This window comes from Anser anser, assembly GCF_964211835.1.
Source record: "Anser anser genome assembly, chromosome: 26".
Lineage (NCBI taxonomy): Eukaryota > Metazoa > Chordata > Aves > Anseriformes > Anatidae > Anser > Anser anser.
Window position 1 is genome coordinate 3721542 of NC_139747.1, and position 19358 is coordinate 3740899.

General features: G+C 38.1%; 1 protein-coding gene across 1 annotated transcript in view; it reads left to right on the plus strand.

The window, feature by feature from the left end:
- The window catches only part of LOC310886873 (uncharacterized protein), a 227951-nt gene that overhangs the window by 122341 nt on the left and 86252 nt on the right, over positions 1-19358 (plus strand). Inside the window, exon 28 of the mRNA XM_083812047.1 lies at positions 16941-17080. The gene's annotated coding sequence lies outside the window, so the exon portion shown is untranslated. The remainder of the gene's footprint in view (positions 1-16940; positions 17081-19358) is intronic.

Below are 19358 nucleotides of genomic sequence, written 5' to 3' on the forward strand. Positions count from 1 at the left end.
CAGTGGCGCAGACATTTGAACCCCTCTCTAGGCAAATGCTCATTAGCCTTGGATGGTATTTGCTCTGAGCTTAGGGACTCATTCGGCACAGGAACTTAGATGAATGGCAAAGTAGTGCAGTGGAAGGCAACAAGAAGTGCTTGTGCAACCTCCCTCCTTGGAAAGCTAAATGACAGTGTCCTGTCTTCAGTGACATTTCTGCAAATAGTGAGCTTGTGCGTCAGCACAAAGGGATATTTTCCTGGCAGTACCTCAGCTGTTTTTCTGCTTTGCACTATGAAGCAGCTGGGAATCTGTATGAGAAGGGAAGCTGCTGGCGTAACACGATGATCGCATCTCTTCCATCGCCCTGTCTCACCCTCCTGCCCTTTCCCAGAGGCAGGAGAATGGAGTCCCCCTCTCTGCCCATCCCTTGGGTGCAGGGACACGCTGTGTGTCCTGGCAGTCCTCTGGTTCCCATCTTGGATGGCTCTGGTAGTCCCATAGGCTGATCTTCAGGATGCTACCAGGATGTGGTATAATAATTAGCAAGAGGGTAATCTACACAGGGGTTAACTGTCCGTGTGTGAAGCTGAGTGTTGCTTCAAATCCAGGCTTGTTTTATTTCCAGCTATTTTATTATCGCCTATCAGGTAGCTATTGCAGGCTCTTCCATACAGCAAAGAAAGCTGATAAGGGCTAAGTTTAGCAATTTGTTTTCAGTGCATATAGAATTAAGCCCATGCTGAGTTGTACAGTGAAATCTTGGCCTAATTCAAAACAGTAGACTTCAGCATCCTTGCATTTCTTATTTAACATATTTGAGAAAGGTCTACTCTCTTCTAGTATAAGGATTGCAGGGTAAACATTTCCTTCTAATGCAGAATCTTCTTTTATCTTCTTTTTCAATATTATAACTTCTTCTAATCCTTTGGGTTCCCGTTTTCTTTATTCCAGCAGCTTTTCCATGCATAGGGAAAAAAAATTCTATTGTGTGGCTTTCAGTTTAAAGTCAATGGCAGATTTATTGGTGTTTTTCCAGCAGTATGTTACATATACTTTTATTTATATTTGTGATCAAATGCTGGCCAAGTACCTGGTAACTGAAAAGATATTTGAGCAAATAAATGTCTCCCTCGCCTAGAAAGAGAAATAGTACTGGAAAGAGTTTAGATTTATCTAAATTCGTAGGTGATTTATAAGAGATCCTCGTGTTTTTTCTCCTATGTAATCTGGAGATTTAGAATCGACAAAAGATACTCTTTGTAAGAAGTAATTGGTCCATATTTCTAGGGCTTGGTGATTAATAAGTCATGAATCACGTCACAGGTGATTTTACATTGCATATTAAGTACTTACCAGTCATTTATTTAAAACAAGTGTCAGTAATTTATACATAGGAATGGGTGATGGGCAGGGAAATATCTGCTAATCTATTTCCAAGCTAATGAGCATTTTTGAAAATTCCATCCCCAAAGTGATTTAATCTTTAGAGCCTATGTAATTTTCATTAAGGGAAAAGGCAGAAGTAAAGACAGATCTGCAAGCTGTCAGCAGAGCTGAATTTGTACTTTTGAATAAGATTCCCCAGGGACAAAATGTACAAGAGAGGAAAGGACATCGGGAGCAGCTCCTTTCCATACAGACAATTGATGTGGGAGGGTTATGAAATCATCTGTATGAATTTAGAAAGAAAAGGAGATGAAGGATCAGGTGGAGAAACAAGTGAGGTCAGATTGTTTTTTCTTTTTTTTTTATTATTGATATAATAAGTATGTCTTTCCTATCTAGGCGGAGAACCATGTGTATTGAGTCAAGGGGAAGAACTAGCTAAGGGATGAGAAGGGAGATCAGGAGATGGTGTGAAATTGCTGAGAATGTAAAGAAGACAGGAGGATATTCCCCAGACTGTGCTGGCGAGGAGAAGAAAAGCTACAGGATGGCAGGAGAGTCCAAGGAGGAAAAACAATTTGAGTGGCTGTCAGTTTTCTTCTGGAGAAAATAAATAATATATCATTTAAAAAAAAAAACAAAACCATGGTATGCCGTGCATTGAGAGACATGGAGACCAGAAGCAGGGAAAGTTTGCAGAATAAGTGATGGTGAGGAGTAACTCACTGAAAGGTTATTTATTCTAAGGCCCCAGAGGGTAATGCTGAGAAGGTTAATTAAGAGCTGAGCTGGCCCCTGCTCAAGCTGGAACTGTGAAGAGGCTCAAGTAATACAAGCTTTGTTGCAGAAGAGGTCTCAAACTCCAACAGCTGGTTTTCTTTTTCCCCCTTAGCTTTTTTCCTTATTGTTTTCCAGCTGCTTGCTTTTCAAATGCATTTTCTTCCCATCCTACCTTTAAAACTGAGCCCAATTAATACTGTGATATGTTTACAAACACACAATCTCGTAGCCTGCTTTTTAGCAATCCCACAGTCTGTGCTTCATGTTCTGCGTCCACACTGACACCACGATGTCTTGCTGTGTGGCGCATTGCCATGGAGATTGGGATTGCCATGGCAACTTGTACCTTTTTGGATGCTGCAGTGAAGCCTGAATAAAGAACCTTTGCAAAAGTAAAATAGCAAAATCTCAAAATCCTAAAACCTAAACATCTAAAAGAAGTAAAAAAACATAAAATAAAAAAATTGTGGCATCCTCTTTGCTTTGAGAATAGCAGAAGCATTAAATGCATAAAAAAGTAGAGTTTTCTTAGTTTAAGGATTAGTAAATAAAGAGCCTTTTTGAGCAGGCTTGCCATTCATACATAGCTTGACAAATACAAAAACAAACAAACAAAAAAAGTAAGATACCTTTATCTAAAAATAAATGTATTTCTGCAGAACACAGTTGATGTCGTTCTTTATGCTGTCAGTGAATTTAAGGGCAACCAGTTCAATAAATACTCTTGCCTCAGTTTCCAAAACTATAAAATGGGCATGCAAAGTAGGTGAAGACGCTGCTGTAGTGGGAGGATACCATGGGTGATGGTTTGGGGAGGAAATAGCAGCAGCAGATCCAAGCCAAGAAAAAGAAAAATTACAAGTAAAAACCCACTTATTGTATGTGCCAGTCAGAATTAAAAAAAAAAAAATCATATGTAGGAAAATCTAACTGAGTAGATCATCAAAATCTTTGTGTTATTTAGGTTGACTTTCTCAAGAATAGAAAAGCCATTTTCATGTATTTTCCATAAGTGTTTTGCAAGTTCTGAATGACATTTTAAAATATCAATAAGATACAGGCTTTAGGCAAATCAGTTTTCAACCACTGTGCAGTGTTCAAGAATTTTTTTTATGTTAATCCGTGACTTTATTTTTTAAATAAAAGTCCATACGTAGGCAATAGCTTTGCAAGCTGTGTGATCATGAAACCATATGGAGCCCTTTTTCGTACCTTTAGTAAAAATAATAATAATAATATATATGAGAATGTTTCTGGCACTATCTCTGTGAGAGGTGGACTCGTGCTATGAAGTAAGATTTCTTTTGTGCAGTGATAGTTATGGATATAATTTTTTTTGTGGAACTGGAGAGAACATAGAAAGAAAAGTGCTCTTTTATTCAGCAAGGAGGGGGGGGTCCTCTCTGCTAGCATTTTAACTAATGGGTTAGCAAGCTGAAGTATACCACATGTAATTGCACCTGATCATAAATATATAATCATTACAGCGGATGCAACAATACATTGAGTGGGGGTGGATGAATCTACTGAGACATCAAGAACTCAGTCTTGAGGGAGATATACAACATCTCCAAGGAGATTAATTACCGTAATGGGAAAGTGGAGGTGACTTGGCCTCCTGGATAAGCAGCCACTCTTGGCTCTTCAGACGGTAAGGCACAGTTGGGCAAAATAGAGGTGTCTTGGTTTTGCATTTCATTGGTTTGGTACTAGGCTTGGTTTTTGTCTTTGCTCTCCTCTCTCTTGCTATTGCTTTTCTCTCTTCCTCACTTATTGGTGGCTCGTGGTAAAGAAACATCTTACCAGCCCCTTGCATATCTACTTCTGGCCCTTCACTGAATTACCCAAAATGGTACCATTTGCTCGAAAGCCTTTTTTAATCAGGGCCCTTCAGACCCTTTCTCAAGAGGTTCCTGTCCTCTGTTGATTTACATATATACAGCTTCTGTTAGCCCACTGAACATACAGCTGGACCACCATTGCTCTGCTTAATTGCTATGTTGCCAACGGAAATCATTTTTCTCTCATTTGACAGCTTCATTTGTGCAGATTTGTCCTATCTGTTCATTCAGATGGGATAGTACTTCACAGAGATATTTCTTAATCCTGGCTACAATCTCCAACTGTCCCATCCTAAGCTGGAAGTAAAACCAAACACTCAAAATAACAATAAATTAAAAAAAAAAAAAAAAGGTGTTGGGAAATAAGGAAGACAGCAGTGCATAAGAATTTGGGGAGCTCTCCCTGGGTGCAGTCCACATGTTTACAAAAGTTTTTCCCTATACTGGCGCTTGCTGCACTCATTTCAGTTCAGGCTCTTGGTGATTTATGAAAGAGTGCAAAATTCAGAAATCTTTAGCACCTAATTTTTAGGAATTGCAGTTGCTTAGCAAATGCTGTGGTGTGCCCTTTATCTACCAATTGCGAGACAACAGTAAGTTTCTAGAAATTAGTTCAACTGAAAAAAAGGTCAAAGAAAGGAGGAACTTCCCCCCCTTAGTCCAGATATTACTGTACACTAAAACACATATTTCATTTCACTTTGAAAGATGTATTTCAAACCAATTCAGAAAGATTAAAGTTGGCAACTTTGCAATAAGATGATTTTCCCATCTTTTAAGTTAATAGCATGATAGATTTAACTTTCGTCTCTGCAAAGTCAAGCTCTTTTCTCTTTCCCTTTCAAGTGGTATTTTTTTGAAAGGTACAATCAGTTGCTTTTGTTGCAGGCATCTCAACAAGTACTTTCTTGTGTGAGTTAAAATCAATGTCTGATATAATCTCTGTTGGAAGTCAGAAGTGGAGCTGCTGGTCGCAGCCACTGAGCGCAGTTTTGTGAAGATTCACTCTGGCAGCATTCCTGTCCAGATGTCTGAAGTTCTGAAATTTTATTCCTAAAATGACTGTGGAAAATAGTTTTAAGGACCTTGAGTTGCTACTGGAATGTTTGTAATCGAGTGCCTTGTTTTGATGTCCTATATGATTTCCATATTTGATTTTAAAAATACTGTCGTAGTCGCTACAAAGACTTCTGTTGACCAGAAGTTGGGGGCTTTGCATGTGGGAAGATGCTTTATTTTGTTTATTGCACTGGCAAGAGACGATTCACCGACTTGGGAAGCCAAGATTCTGGAGATGGTGATTGTGTTTATTCAAAACAAAAATAAAACAAACAATCTGGGGGGAAACCTATTTCAAGTGGCATTGATAAAATATTTGATTAATTTAAGATGCTTCCCAGGAGGTCTTCCAAGCGAACAGTCCCCCAAGTTGCTTATTAAGGGAGGAGAAATAATTCTGTGCTGTCAGTTCATGGGATGTCCACGGATAGATCATGATTTTAATAGGTTCTTCAGCTACTGTTCTGCTAGATACTCAACATGTAAAATTGCATCTCTCTTGGACTGTAAAAGGGATTTGGATTAAGCCCATGAGGTGGGTTTGGCAGACTTCAGGCTATTCATACCATAAAGTGTCTAACCAACAGCAAAATATCGTGTCTAATGTTCAGCCACCTGTTCTGCTCTGCAATTAATGGATGGGCAAAGGGCCATCATAGTTGCGTGGGAGAAAAATGGAGCTTGCTTTCTTAAAGACAGCACGGGACCCTGTGGGAAGGGCCGTCTTCTGAGCTCTACCACTCAAATCTTTGCTGAGCCTACCTTGCACGTGGCTCAGTTCTACTACCTGCCTTTTAAAAAAACTTCCTCTAAAAAATTCAAAACAAAATAACTGTTAAGGGTGAGAATATTTTAAGGACATTTGTGAGAGAAATACCGTAGCTGGTCAGATGCTTAGTTTTTGCCTACAGCCTGGGCATACAAACTGCATTGATGAAATCAGTTGGGCCACAAAGAGCAAACAAAATAAATAGATATTTTACAATATGTAAACAATTGCACGGTGACATTTGGCTTTAGGTTAATTTCTCTGCCTACTCTGGAAAATTGCCATCTGTAAGCAAACTTATTGACTAAATTGTTTTCAGTGATATAGAAAAAAGAGCTAAAGTACTCGCATTTCAGATAATGGTATCAGCATTATTATGGCGTTATGTTAACTTAAATGGCAGGTGGAGAAGTAAAATTCATCTCCTATGCTAAGCTGTACTGCATAAATAAATAATTCATTTTTTTGATATATTGATTTTCTGTGCATTGCTTGCCAAGAAGATGCTAACATCAGCTTATCTGAATTAATACATGGTATTAAAGGAGGAAACCAACATCAATATTCCAGCACTTTGCAGACCGCAACCAGCATTAGGTCATAACTTACTTTCATTGTTACACACTTGCCATTCAGGAAAGCCCTTGTACTCCTCAGGCAGTGGATATTAAAACCCCAAATATTTACATATAAGCCCATAGGATGTTTAAAGACATTCTGTTTCTGTTTACCCCTTCTGGGTCTGAAGGTGTCAAGTGGAAACATCTGCTGGCAGAAGGGCTGGTGGTGCCACGTTGAGTGGGTTGTGCTCGGCTGTGTCTTGTTTTAGGGTTGTAGAGGTGAAGGGGAATCTATTCAGACTCCACTGAAATCAAATCATCCTTTCCTTGCTGCATGAACTGAAGCAACTGCAATGTTGTTACCGTTAATGTCATGCAGGATGTATGCTTTTATGGCTGAGATGTAGAAATAGGGCTTGCAATGCACGTTAGCAGTAGGTATGTACTGTGTGACCTCAAAACAAACAAACAGAAGAACTGCAGAAGTATTTTGCTTATTCACTTGCCTTTTTGATCTGTTTTGTATTTGTACATCTCTTGACACAATATAGCCACAACCTGACATATGTCGAAGTAAGAACCCGGAAAGTTAGTAGTGTTAAAATACAACGTAATTACAATATTCCAGTCCTAAAAAGTCTTTAATTTAGAAGGCGTGAATATTCCCATTTTACTGCGGGAAGACTGCTTCAAAGCCTGAAGTTAAGTGCAGAAGATATGAGACTGTGCGGAATTAACTCATAAAGATAAATGTTTTATGTTATTTCAGCCCAGTGCTGATCGGGATGGTTAAGCATTAGCTGTGATAAGCAGGGTTTTGTATTTAAGTGAAAACCCATTAGGAAGAATAGCCTTGTAGGATGTTTCCTTAGTTAAACTGTACCAGGCATTTAGTGGTTGTCTGTGACTTTTTGCCCCATTTCATTTTCAGCATGTAAATTTTAAAGAAAAGGAAAGCAAATTGCCGTTTTTGGATTATCAGCAATGAAGCACTGAATTTTGTAACACAAGAAAAAAATCATCTGCTGGAGTGCAGTAACTGAGCTGTAGCCTGCTCACTGATGCTTGGTAAATTGTATAATGGTTTTCAGCTTCCCTTCATTGCTACAGCTGTTGGCATCAATCTGTTTTTGTGGTTTGATTAAAATAACATTTTTTTGTAAGTTGTCAATTGCCTGGTGTTGGATTACATCAATGAACTCATCCTTTTTTTTTTTGCTAAGCCAAGTCAAGGTATCAGCGTAAGAACAAATAACCAGAATAGGTAGATAACTGATAAAGGATGTTAGCAGAATAACATCAAGGACTTGAAAAAAAATTTTACATAGAATATCAGCAGTGAATAAAACTTGCAGAGGCTTTATAATGTGTCTAACAACTTAGCTAACCTGACCCCCTCTGCGTGTCCAGGTCTCATCCCATTGGAAGGGAGGACAACGTACCATGGCTTATTACAGTCTCCTCTTCCATCTGAAATTTGGGGCAGCAGAGGAAAATGGGTGCAATCAGACGGATTTAGAAAAGTCTTGCCTCTTTGTCTAGTGCAATTATCTGAGACTTGGAAACAACAACAAAATGCAAAAAGCTCTATAGAGAATGACAGTAGAATGAGGCAAACTGTCACATGTTTATTGTTAGAAGAAACAAATAAGCATTTCATAGGAAATGCGAATAAAGATGCAAGTTCTTCTCCAAAGACCGATCTTGTTATGTTGTCTCAGTGGAAAGCTATGGTTTTTTGTTTGTTTGTTGGTGCAGGGTGTCAGATTTAAATAGGTGAAAGTAATGAAAGTTTTGCAACGAGAGAAATATTGTTCCCATTTTACGGCTGGGGAGTTTTAGCACAGGCGGTTGAAGGAACTTACACAATCTCATATAGGAGCAGTCAAAATCTGAATTCAGATCTAGTTCCAATAAGCTGCTTTTATCACAAGATTATTTTTCTTCCTTTTATAACTTGTCGTTATAGCTTGTTCATAAATAACCAATATGCCTTTAAAAATGGAATTCCTCTTTTTCTTCTATTCTAATTCTAATCCTAGTTACATTGGCCAGTTTATTATCTCAAATATTTACTTTCCACTATAAATGGAAATCACTTTGTTCCCTTCTTCATGTTTCATAGTCATAATATCCTCTAACGTTCCATTACCTCTTGGTACCTTTGATAGATCCAAATCTTATGACATTGCTTTTTTGTAATAAATTAAATTGGCTGTAATAGGAAACTTAAGTATCTGTAATGTGTTTTTTTTTTTTTTAATAAGGAATAGGTAAACTGGACTTTCTGTAGCTGAAATTGATTTCTAAATCATTTATTATGGTATGTAAATTAGTGTAAGAAAGCTGAGTGTAAGAGTAGGAAAATAACAATCTAGTGTCATTGTGAATCGATTGGATATTTATGGGGACCTTGTTCATTAATTTTTGAGGACAGATCCTAAACTGCTATTTATTGTGAAGCTAGTTACACTGCAGTCACTTAGACACTCTAAAACCCTGTTGCAAAAGGGGAAAATGTCAGGGAAATTTGGATCAAACAATGCTTTAAGCATCAGTGGAGATAAATAACCGCTTTAAATTTACGCCAATTGTCACAGAGAAAATAGGTTTACCAATAGTATGAATTTGAGGACCCTTCTAAACTATTCCAAATAAATGGATAGCTTCTGTTGGGGTTCTGGTGTTTCAGTTAGAATATCCACATCAGTTTTTGTTGCTATCATATTTCACCAAATCAGATGTATTGATCAAAGCACAGAAAGTATGGGTGATTCATCTTGAGTCACAGTTTCGTACATCTGTTCTGTGTTTAAGCTTTATTATAAACATTTTGACAGCGAGCTTCTCTGTATGCTAAATGTCATAAACTTAATGCACATCATAATTCATTGCTTACATATGCTGCAAAAAATAGAGTGAAATGGGTCAAGGTTTTTTGGTTGCTCTGGAAAACTTGCTGAAATGGGACCTCTGATGTACGGTGGAATGACAGTGGGGTGGTTTTAGTGAGAGACAGAAGCTGCTTTGCAGGCAGGATGCTTTCTATGTATTGATCCCTGTGAATTCTGATTCAGGCTTGAAATTAAGGTGAAATATTGCTGTTGAAGTTTACATTTTACCTGTGGATCTATGTACTATTGCTTTCAACCTCGGTTCTTAATTGCATTTATCAATGCACATTAGTTTAAACCATGACATTACAGTCAGTCAGCCTTCAGAGGACACCTACAAGAGGCAGAGAGTTGTTGGATTTGTTTTATTCTGCTCCGTTTTCGGGTTTGGATGGGGCAGGATAGGGAAGAACAGAGCTCTGGTGGGTGGGTGCTGAAGAGCACTCTGCAACCCCTCAGGCTGGTGCTGGGGGCTGGCAGAGGACAGCAGTGTTGCAGAAGCAGCTGGAAAGCTTTCCTTCCTTCGGCAAGGCCATGTTAGGAGGGAAAAATCCAGCTTTGTTGTTCAATTTTTTTTTTTTTCCGTTTTTCTTCTGCAGTAGAAAAGAAGACAAACCCAAGTTGGGCTCAAGAGTCCCTTCTGAGAGGGGAAAGGAGATTTACCGATTTCGTTTTCTTCTTGCAAACAGCGCTGGATTTTCTGTATGTGTAAGCGCTAGTATTTCAGGAGGTGGCATGACTCAGCATGGCAAGGCTGTGACAATTTGCTTTACTCCTTGTCCATTCAAAGCCTCTGACTGGTTCCCTGGGTGCCATGGCTTCAAAGAACTTCATCCCTATGCCAGGAAGTGCTCTTGTGCCTGAGGAGTGGACCTGTCAAACATCATCTTCATCTGAGAGCTTTAGGTCGTATTTTAGGTGTCTGTGTGGTCAGTGCTGCCCAAGGGAACTGGCAGCCGAAAAATCTGTAAGAGGACCTGCCTCAAAATCCCTCATTCAGCGCAGATCAGTGGTTGTGTAGCATAACAGCATCTTGCAGTTGTGGGAAATCCTTAAATCCACAGCGTTATTGTGATGGGTTTATGCTTATCCTGCTTGGATGAGGATCTTTACTGTAGGTGCAGGGAAAAAAAAATCCTTTTCGCAAAGGAAAAAAAATACCAGAGGAGCATGGCAAGACAATAAGCCCGTGCTTTTTTATTTGTAGGGCTTTGAAATTTATGAAGGGTGTCTTTTGGTGGTCTAAAATAGACACCTTTCACTAAACACTAATCAGTACTGATAGCAAGTAATTCATTCACTGAAAGCGAGACCTAAAATTTGAATGCATGCATAAAGGAGCATAGACTATGCCTGATAGGGAATGAGCAGTGAGTGTAAATGTGTTTTTTAAAGCATTTGATTAACTTGATGTTCTATCATTGTTTTATGGCGGGTTAATTAAGTTACATACACAAACTAGTTTTTTTGTTTCATACAGACTGTGTGCTTAATGAATATTCTAAAACGGTGTTTTATTAATGTGCTGCCTTAATTAGTGGGTAAAAAGGCTCCAAACACCTTTAAATTGTGTTAGTTCGAAGGCAACATATGAGAAGCAGAAGGTAACAGTGAATTTCTAATTCCCTTCAGAAAATAAAAATCCAAAGTAATGGCTGCAGCTATTTGTGTCAGACATAAAAATTGATATAACATGTGGTAAACCTCCTATTGGGTATTATTACAAATGATTGATTTCTCTCTCCCCCTACAGTTTAGACGGTGCAGTGCTTACTGTACAAACAACTCATGAAAAGTCAACATGTTTTACAAGTAAATAATTTACAGCTGCTCTGTGGAATACAGAATAATATTTTACATTAAGTGACATTAATTAGGGGAGAAATATTCATATGGTGAAGAGCTGGGTGATGACTTGCAAAGGAAATTTTTTTACTCGCAGTCTAAATGCAAATCAGAAGCTCAGAGAGTCACAAGCACATTGCTCTTGAGGGAGAAATGATTCCCATTAAGTACCCAGCTCTAAAACTATTGTAAGATTTTGGGAATGCGAGCCAAACTCAAGCTGCTGACAGTCTCAAACATTGCTGTTACTGAAGGTTTTACACGCATTTTAGATCTGGTTTAATCAGAGGCGAGATGCATCTCATGGTCTTGGGTCTTAATCCAGTAAACGATGAGGCATGTGGTTATCCTCACCCACACAAGCAAACCGAGGGGCTTAGCAGGATTACTTTCATAGGCCTGGATTTTTTTTAGGGCTGATGCAGGCTACCATGGTTTAATCCTGCTCATAAAATGCATGCTGGAATCACACTCAGTAATTCCTGAACTGATCCTGATAATAACTTCTGACTGAAGTTAAGTGTGGGGGTTTTCAGAGACTTAAAGTGATGGATTATCTGCTGCTGCCCATCTACCCTAGAAACACTGTTAGTTTTAGCAGAGAAATCTGTGTGTCTATTACTGATTTGTCTAATTTCACCCACTAATTGTGTGCTAATTACTGCAATTCAAAGTGTGGTTGGATACTAAAAATCTTACCTGCAAATAAATACATGATCATATACTTTGATAACACTGGGTGAATTTATAGAGTTTTGGGTTTTTCTATTTTAAGCCTACTGCAGAATGAAAGAGTTCTTCTAAGGTGTCCATATGTATGCAGTAAAAACAAAACCCAAACGTGCGAGTCAAGTCCACTGCTTATGTATGTTAGCATAACTCTACCAGCTACAGAAGAGCTGGGTAGGCTTCTGTAGAAGTTTTGACCACCTCTGTCACTGGACCTACATATAGCACAAAACAAGGATACCTGCTAGACTGTGTTAAACATCAGATATTTAAAAAATGTTCTTTTCCTTTGATTTGAAACCAGCTTGATACGATTGTGTTGTTACTGCCAGCATGAATCTGCCAAGAGCTATTTCCTGCAATTGGCTGTGTGCAAGGGACTCAGAAAAATAAAAATCTGGAAGAAAAGAAGGTGAGGGAGGGAAACAAAGCCTGATGTCCAAAACTTCTTGCACACAGTAGTCTTGCACCTCCATAAAAAATTCAACCCACAATCTGAGGAGACTGTGTAGATGAAGTGTTACCTCAAGGCTGGATGAAAATGCTCTCCAAGGGGTCACACCAGCCATGCTCATGTTTATATGTAGTGGTAGTTCTGTGGACTTCTGTGCTTATTCCTGGGAGCAAATTGTTTCTCATTATGTAAATCTTGTAGGATCAAGCTCTAAGAGGAAGTAATTCGTTCTGCTCAATTCAGTTTTACACTATTCTGTAAAGAGCAGCTATATGAGCAGTGAGACAGCCCCAGTCTGCTACATCTGAGTTATTTCTGTTCCTACTGATGTCCATAGGACTTCCGAAAAATTGTGCTTCTGAGGAGTAGTACGAGCATCCCAGGCAAAATGACAGATAAAGAAAACTCCAGAAAACCTCTGGAAACTTTAAGGAAAAAATTTTGTGAGAGAGAGATCTGGAGACCGATTTAGGGAGAGGAACAAGAAACAAGCCATCTGGGATAGGAAGCCTTATTTAGGCTTGGTTTCACAGTACTTAGGATAAAAAGCACCCATCTGATGTCTGAGTTGATGGTAGAAAGGTGGCACCCCGATAAATATTTTTTTAAGAAGTTAATAGAATAAATAAGATAAATTGAATTTGGCAATTTTTTTTTAGTCTAACTTCAAATTTCAATAATCTGAGCAGAAAAAAAGTTTTCTTTTTATTTTTATTTTGGAGATAACCATGAATCTAATCGACCAGTATTATACTACAAGTCATCACTTACAAAAATTGCGAGTAAAGAACTTTTTGACGTTCCCTCCCCAACACATGCACTTTCAGCAGTGTGTTAGTACTTAGAACAAATAAACACAATGACCTCTAATAAATGTAATGTGCCATTGATGTAGAACAGAGACATCTTTATCTTGGAATTGTGAGGTGTATTATGACATAGTTTTCTTACAAACATCATGCGAATGGTTTACTTTGGGATTCCCTAGCTCACTAAACTTCGGTCAAGAACAGATTTATATATTAGAAATAAATCAAGCCCTAATATCTTACAAATAAAAATAAGCTAAGAAAAAACTTAACACGGCTGTTGCTAATTGCAGTTAAGTAGCCTCCTACGCTTGCACTTAATAAATGGGAACTGCTGTTGTTTGCACATTGTGATGTTTTAAATGCATGTTCATGCTCCCTGTAGAAGTTATTTATATTATGAATGATTGTATCAAATAACTGCTAAATCTGACAGGATAATTAAGTAACTGTTCTGTTGCTTGACATGCTATAGAAGCTTGTCAACTCTGCATTGGGCTGGTGGAGCTACAAAATGGTATAAAACACTGCTTACTGATTAATTAACTGGAGAAAGAGTGTGCGTAGGAGGGAGGGAAACGTTTTGGGGTGCTGGAAAATGTTGGGAATTTAGTTGAGGCCCCTTTGAACATACCAGTGAGGGTGTACAGATTCTTCTGTGATCCCTCATCTATTAAGGTTAGTGGCAAAGTGCTAAGTAAAATACAAAGATTTAAATTTAAATCTTTAACTTGACGTTTTGAACGTGTCTTTTGAAAATCTTGTAGTTACGCTAAAAATTTGCAATGTACAAGGCAGTTAAGACTTAAGCGCTTTAAAGTTTGCAGATGGTACAGGGTCTTTAATGAAGCGGTTCATCATAAATTCTTAAAAATATATATTCATTATATATATATGTATATATATAACGTTTCTTGCCTAATATATCTACATCTTTTTGCAGTGTTAGCACAAACTTAAACCATACTTCCTGATGCAATTTCAGCCCTGCTAAGAATTTGCCAGCAGTCTTTTTGCCTAAGAAAATTGTATAAAATCAGTAAGTTAATGTTAATTAGTGGTCAATGAAAAATAATGGAAATCACTGTTTAAATAATAGATGAAAAGAGAAGTTGAAGGGTCCTAAGCTTTGTACAGTTACACAGATTAGTGAAAGCTATTGCAGCATAATATCAGATCAGAATAAAAATGATGTATACCCTTTTCATGGTTATAAATAATTTCACAAGGTTCAAGGCAGTGAAGAATGTTATGGGGGAAAAAACCTTCTGTAATCTCCTGAAGTGTGAAAATTAATCACTCATGAACATTTGACAGCATGGGCTCTGTACTTATAGTTAGAAACTTGACCTAGCAGTGAAACTTTTATTAATTTTCAATTTATATTTTGTTGCTTCTCATTCATTTTTGTAGTATTTGAATTTTTTGTTGACAAAACCAACATCAGGCTGATGGTGGTGAATCGTTAGGAGGCAGTTAAGAGGCCCTCATGCGCTTCTGGTTTTTGGTCCATCCTAAATAAACATGTTTTTATTCCTTCCTGTGTCTACAGACCCTTTGTGTTTAGCAAAGCACGGCAGCTGATTGCGATGCCTTAGAAGATGAGCACTTCAGACAGCACCTGGCATTGTGCAGAGTAAAATAAGTCTTGCCAATTAACTGTAAAAGCACTCTTGCTAATTATCTTCTAACTATCCATTCCAGTTTATTATCCACTAACAAAAAAAGAAAAAAAAAAAGTACTGTACAGAATCTCATTTATAAAACAGTATCATTTAACAGGAAATTAAACTACATGGTTCTCAGTGTGCCTGTATATCTCGGTGCTGTTTATCTGAGCTGTTTAAACATTTCTGTAGTCTGCATGCCAGTTCCATGCTTATTCTCCCAGCACCTTTAATACACTCGGCTTTGCAGAAACCTGGTGTAATTTTATCCTTTTTGATCTTGAACGCTCTTTGTTTCACTTGTACTGCCAGCCTTTGGGGGCATCCTGTTTTTCTTTAGACTTCACCTTGAATTTTTGTCAACCTTTGCAAGCCACGGAGGAGGGATGCGTCCCTTTCTCAGGGGATGTGCAACCCAAATACCCCACAGGTGTCGCACTATCCTAGCGTGATGTGCATAGATGACTATCACCTCAGTCTGTGTGCTGCAGTAAAATCAATAATTGTCCTTCAGCCTTTATTTATTTTATTGTTGAGGTTTTATCCATTCCATTCTTTCAGGGTAAAAATTATGCTGAAATTATTGCAGATTTTCTTTGGATAGGTTGGATCATTTCCTTTTTTATTTCTTTTTTTCTTTCTTGCTTAAGGCTTTCATAGAGAAGTGAGGGCTGATCAGAGAAATGGGATTAGGTTCTATAAAACATTCATTCTTTGGATTTATCCAATCCCCTTTGATTTGATAGCTTTTAGCTGAGTCCATTCTTGTTGTTTTGTCTGTTTGTCAGCTTTTTGATTCTCAATTTTCATGAAGTGAGTGAACTCCAGAGGCGGACATTTTCTCTGCATTTTCCATCCTCTGGAGCTTGCGTTTAATAAAGATGAAAACACGGAGTCTGATTATGCACAACGCTAAAAAGGAAGTGTTGGTTTTATGAGTTAGTCACCAAATCGGCTCTTGATTTCTGACAGCAAAACCAGAGCTCTGCTACACGGTTTGTTTGATATCACCAGGCCTACTAGACTAAGATTTTAAAATACCTGAAGGCCTCTGCCATGAAATTTGCATTGAAGTTTTTGTGCTTCTTGAATGCTTACATTCTTGAAAGATAAAAAGTACCTAGCCTTATTTTCTTGGTGTCTCAGGCATTTTTCTGCCAACTTTTCCTAAACCATATAAATGCAGAAATGACCTTGTTATCTCTCTGTATATGTTCATGGAATATGCAAAAATTGAATTTTATTTTTTTTTAACGTTTATAAGCATTTCTGCTGCTAGATGTCAAAGTTGTCCTGTGAAGGTGAAAAGCCATTATAGCTGTGACCTGTCACAATAGATATCAGGAATACAGGGAGTTCTGCCATCAGAAGGGCGTCAGCATTACAGCTGGGAGTCAAGTGTGTAACTTATATCGTGTTCACTCGGGTTGGTTAGAATTGAGGGCCTTAAAACAAACATTTCCAAAATGTAAAGGCCAAATGTTTCTTCCATCCATTTAGCATTTGAATTTAGCATTTGGAGTGATGTTTGTGTGAGGCTTTGAGCAATGCATGGTGATAGATGAATCCTTTCACTGCTTGCACCTTTTCTGTTTTAGGATCTTCTAGGCTGTACTTGTCAGTAGTTTTACAATACCATTAAAGAAGAGAAGCAGTAAAATACCTGATTCATTGTTTTTGGGAAGAAGCCAACCACTAAATTGTGCTGGTCTAAATATAGTCTTAAGCAAAACATCAAACCTCACATGAGAATCTTTTCAGTATTTTTGGTGTTTACATATGTTCTACTTCTTCTCCTTGCCTCTTCGGAGAGGGGAAAAAGAGATGGATGTAATTCTATACAATATTGTCATGGAACAGAAGTTTGGTCCCTAACATCTGATGCTGCATTCTGTGCTTTTTAATTGGTGCCCCGTAAAAGCAGATGGTATGAAAGTAATGAAATTTATTTTTATGTTTCATTTTTATCAAATCTATGTTCTTTATGTAAGGTCTTGTGTGTTTTCCCAGAGCTCTGAAAGATAAACAGAACAATCAATTGAGAAACCTGTCGCCACAGAAAACAACCAATGAAACAAGCAAATGAAGTATTGAAATTTCTTTTTATGTTTCATATTTATCAAATCCATGTTCTTGATGCGAGGTCTTGTGTGTTTTCCCAGGGCTCTGAAAGATAAACAAAACAATCAATTGAGAAACCTGTTGCCATAGAAAACAAGCAATGAAACGATAACATACAGAAATGAAAACCAAAACCGAAACAAAACCCACCACCAACAACAAAAAAACACCTTAAATGTAGGTAAGAGAAAGTATGTCCCTATACCTGTTTTATTAGCAGAAATTGGGAAATGATAGCAATTATGAATCAGCTCCCTACATTTTGACTAGTCTGGTTTAGCAAGTCTGGAACATAAGCCTAGAATAAGCTTTTTAAGACTGTAGCTAGGTTCAGAAGTAGGTCTTGGGATACTAACATGTCCAGGTTTCAGATGACAAGTCTTCCAGTAAGGAAACCATGTGAGGAAAACGAGAAGAAGCTGTCAAAGTATTACTCAGAGCACAGACTAAATGTCAGGGTTTTGAGATCCTGTGCCTTATTTCTTACCTAGCAGTGTGATTCTTGTTCCAAAAGGTAATTAGCTGACATATTTCATGGCATGATGGAGATCTGTATACAGGATATATCTTTTCCCAGCATAGAAATAGGTTTAACATATCTGCTAAGCAGCTGCTTTTCAAATAAATGAGGCAAAGGGGAATTTAGGTGTAGTACAAAGTCACAGACCTAAAATAGGGCAGAAAAGGTCTATTTTTTTTATTTTTTTTTCAACACAGCCTGTTGGCTAGGGATGTGATGGTGGGGAGTTTTCCAAGCTCAGTGACCTTGAACAAGTTCCTTAATTTCTCTGAGCATCGGTTCCATCCCTCATTTAAAAAAATGTTTCTTTATGTCCTGATTTGTTGATGAGATCTGAGCCATAACCCTAGCAGAATGTCCAAACAAGTTTTTGTCTTTATCTCACTAAGACCTCTATGCATGGGACTGGTCCTAACATGGGTGGAAGTTGTTTATACAGGTTCACCAGTGTAAAAACTGAGAATGAACCTATAATCACCCAGGGAAGCAATCTAACCAGAGGACTTCAACCCATGGTATGGATTGCAGTGAGACATGCTGTTGACTCTTCTTCTTATCCCTTACCTGTGTTTTCTTTGTCATCTCTTTTGGTTCTGTATCTGCTATAAAAAGCCCTTCTGGTTTATTGTTCCTCTTCAACACGTACTCCACAGAGGTGACATGTGGACTGTCTTTCTACTTGTTCTTCTTAAGTGTAAGGTCCACTGGGAATACAGTTTCTTGCTGAGATATGATGCGTAATGTATTAGTCAACAAGTGTGTATGAAGCACACACCAGGGCTTAGCCATTACAGTGCCCAAGGGAGCAACCTTGCTGTGCACTCTACAGTTGATGGGCTGAAGCGATGTGCATTATAATAAACTGATGATTCCTATTAAATTAGCTTGAACATCTCTAGGAAAATTCATAATGCTCCACTGTTCAGCCTGTCTTTTGAAGCGTAAGAGGAACAGGGAATGTCAAAGGCTGTTTATTTATCCGTAATATGTTTTAGAAGGATGTGTCTTAGGTTCTTTATATCCACAGTGTTTGGCTTCACGAAGTAATATAATGACACTGTTGCTGCATGCTGTCAGGGAGAAAGTCTTTAGTTATAGTACACCATGGAGAGCACGAGCTAGCAGCTGTTGCCTTTGCTCTTTATAGAGCTGTTTTAGAGCTTTATAGAGCCTCGCATAAGGCAAAACATTTGATTCAGTGTTCAAAGTCAGAGTTCACTGACAGCAGAAACTTCTGGTTTGTTCCAAATGAATAAAGATACGTGTTGCTAAATTAATCTGTTGGCAGCCTGGTTTCTGTATCTCTGGATAAGGCATGGGCTAATACTGGGCTTTTCAATCAGGTTTCAGATGTCTGTGTTATTGCTAATTTTTTGTACTACCTTGGGAAAAGTATTTAGTCTTGGTTTACATGTTAAAGTCTTTGCCTGAACATTTGGTAAAACACAAACCATGGCAGAGTGCTTTTGCCTCCTTCCAGTGTCTTTTTTTAATTTGTTTATATAGCATCCCTCTTCCCTTTTTCCACCTTTAATACAGAGGTAATCCTTTATTATCATAAAATATTGACTTTTGGACAAAAAGCAGGTGCACCTTATACCTGCAGATATTTCCCTTTCAAGCCTTGGTATTTTGACAACACCTTCTGGAAGGACTCAAAGAAATATTTTCACAGCATGGAGAAGAACAGGAGAGAATGTCTGATTTTTCTCCTCTTCCTGCCAACATGAAAATCTGTTCCTCAGCTTTTTATCTCCTTGCCCTCACTAATGACCTTCCTTTCACTGCCAGTTTCAAAATCTTGACAGCTCGTTACAATCAGGAGAGACTTGCATGATCAGAGTGATAATTTTCAAACCACTTTGTGGCTGAAAGTAAGTTCGGGATCATTATTTATTCAAATTACAAGCATAAAGGACCACATGGGAAACATGGAGGA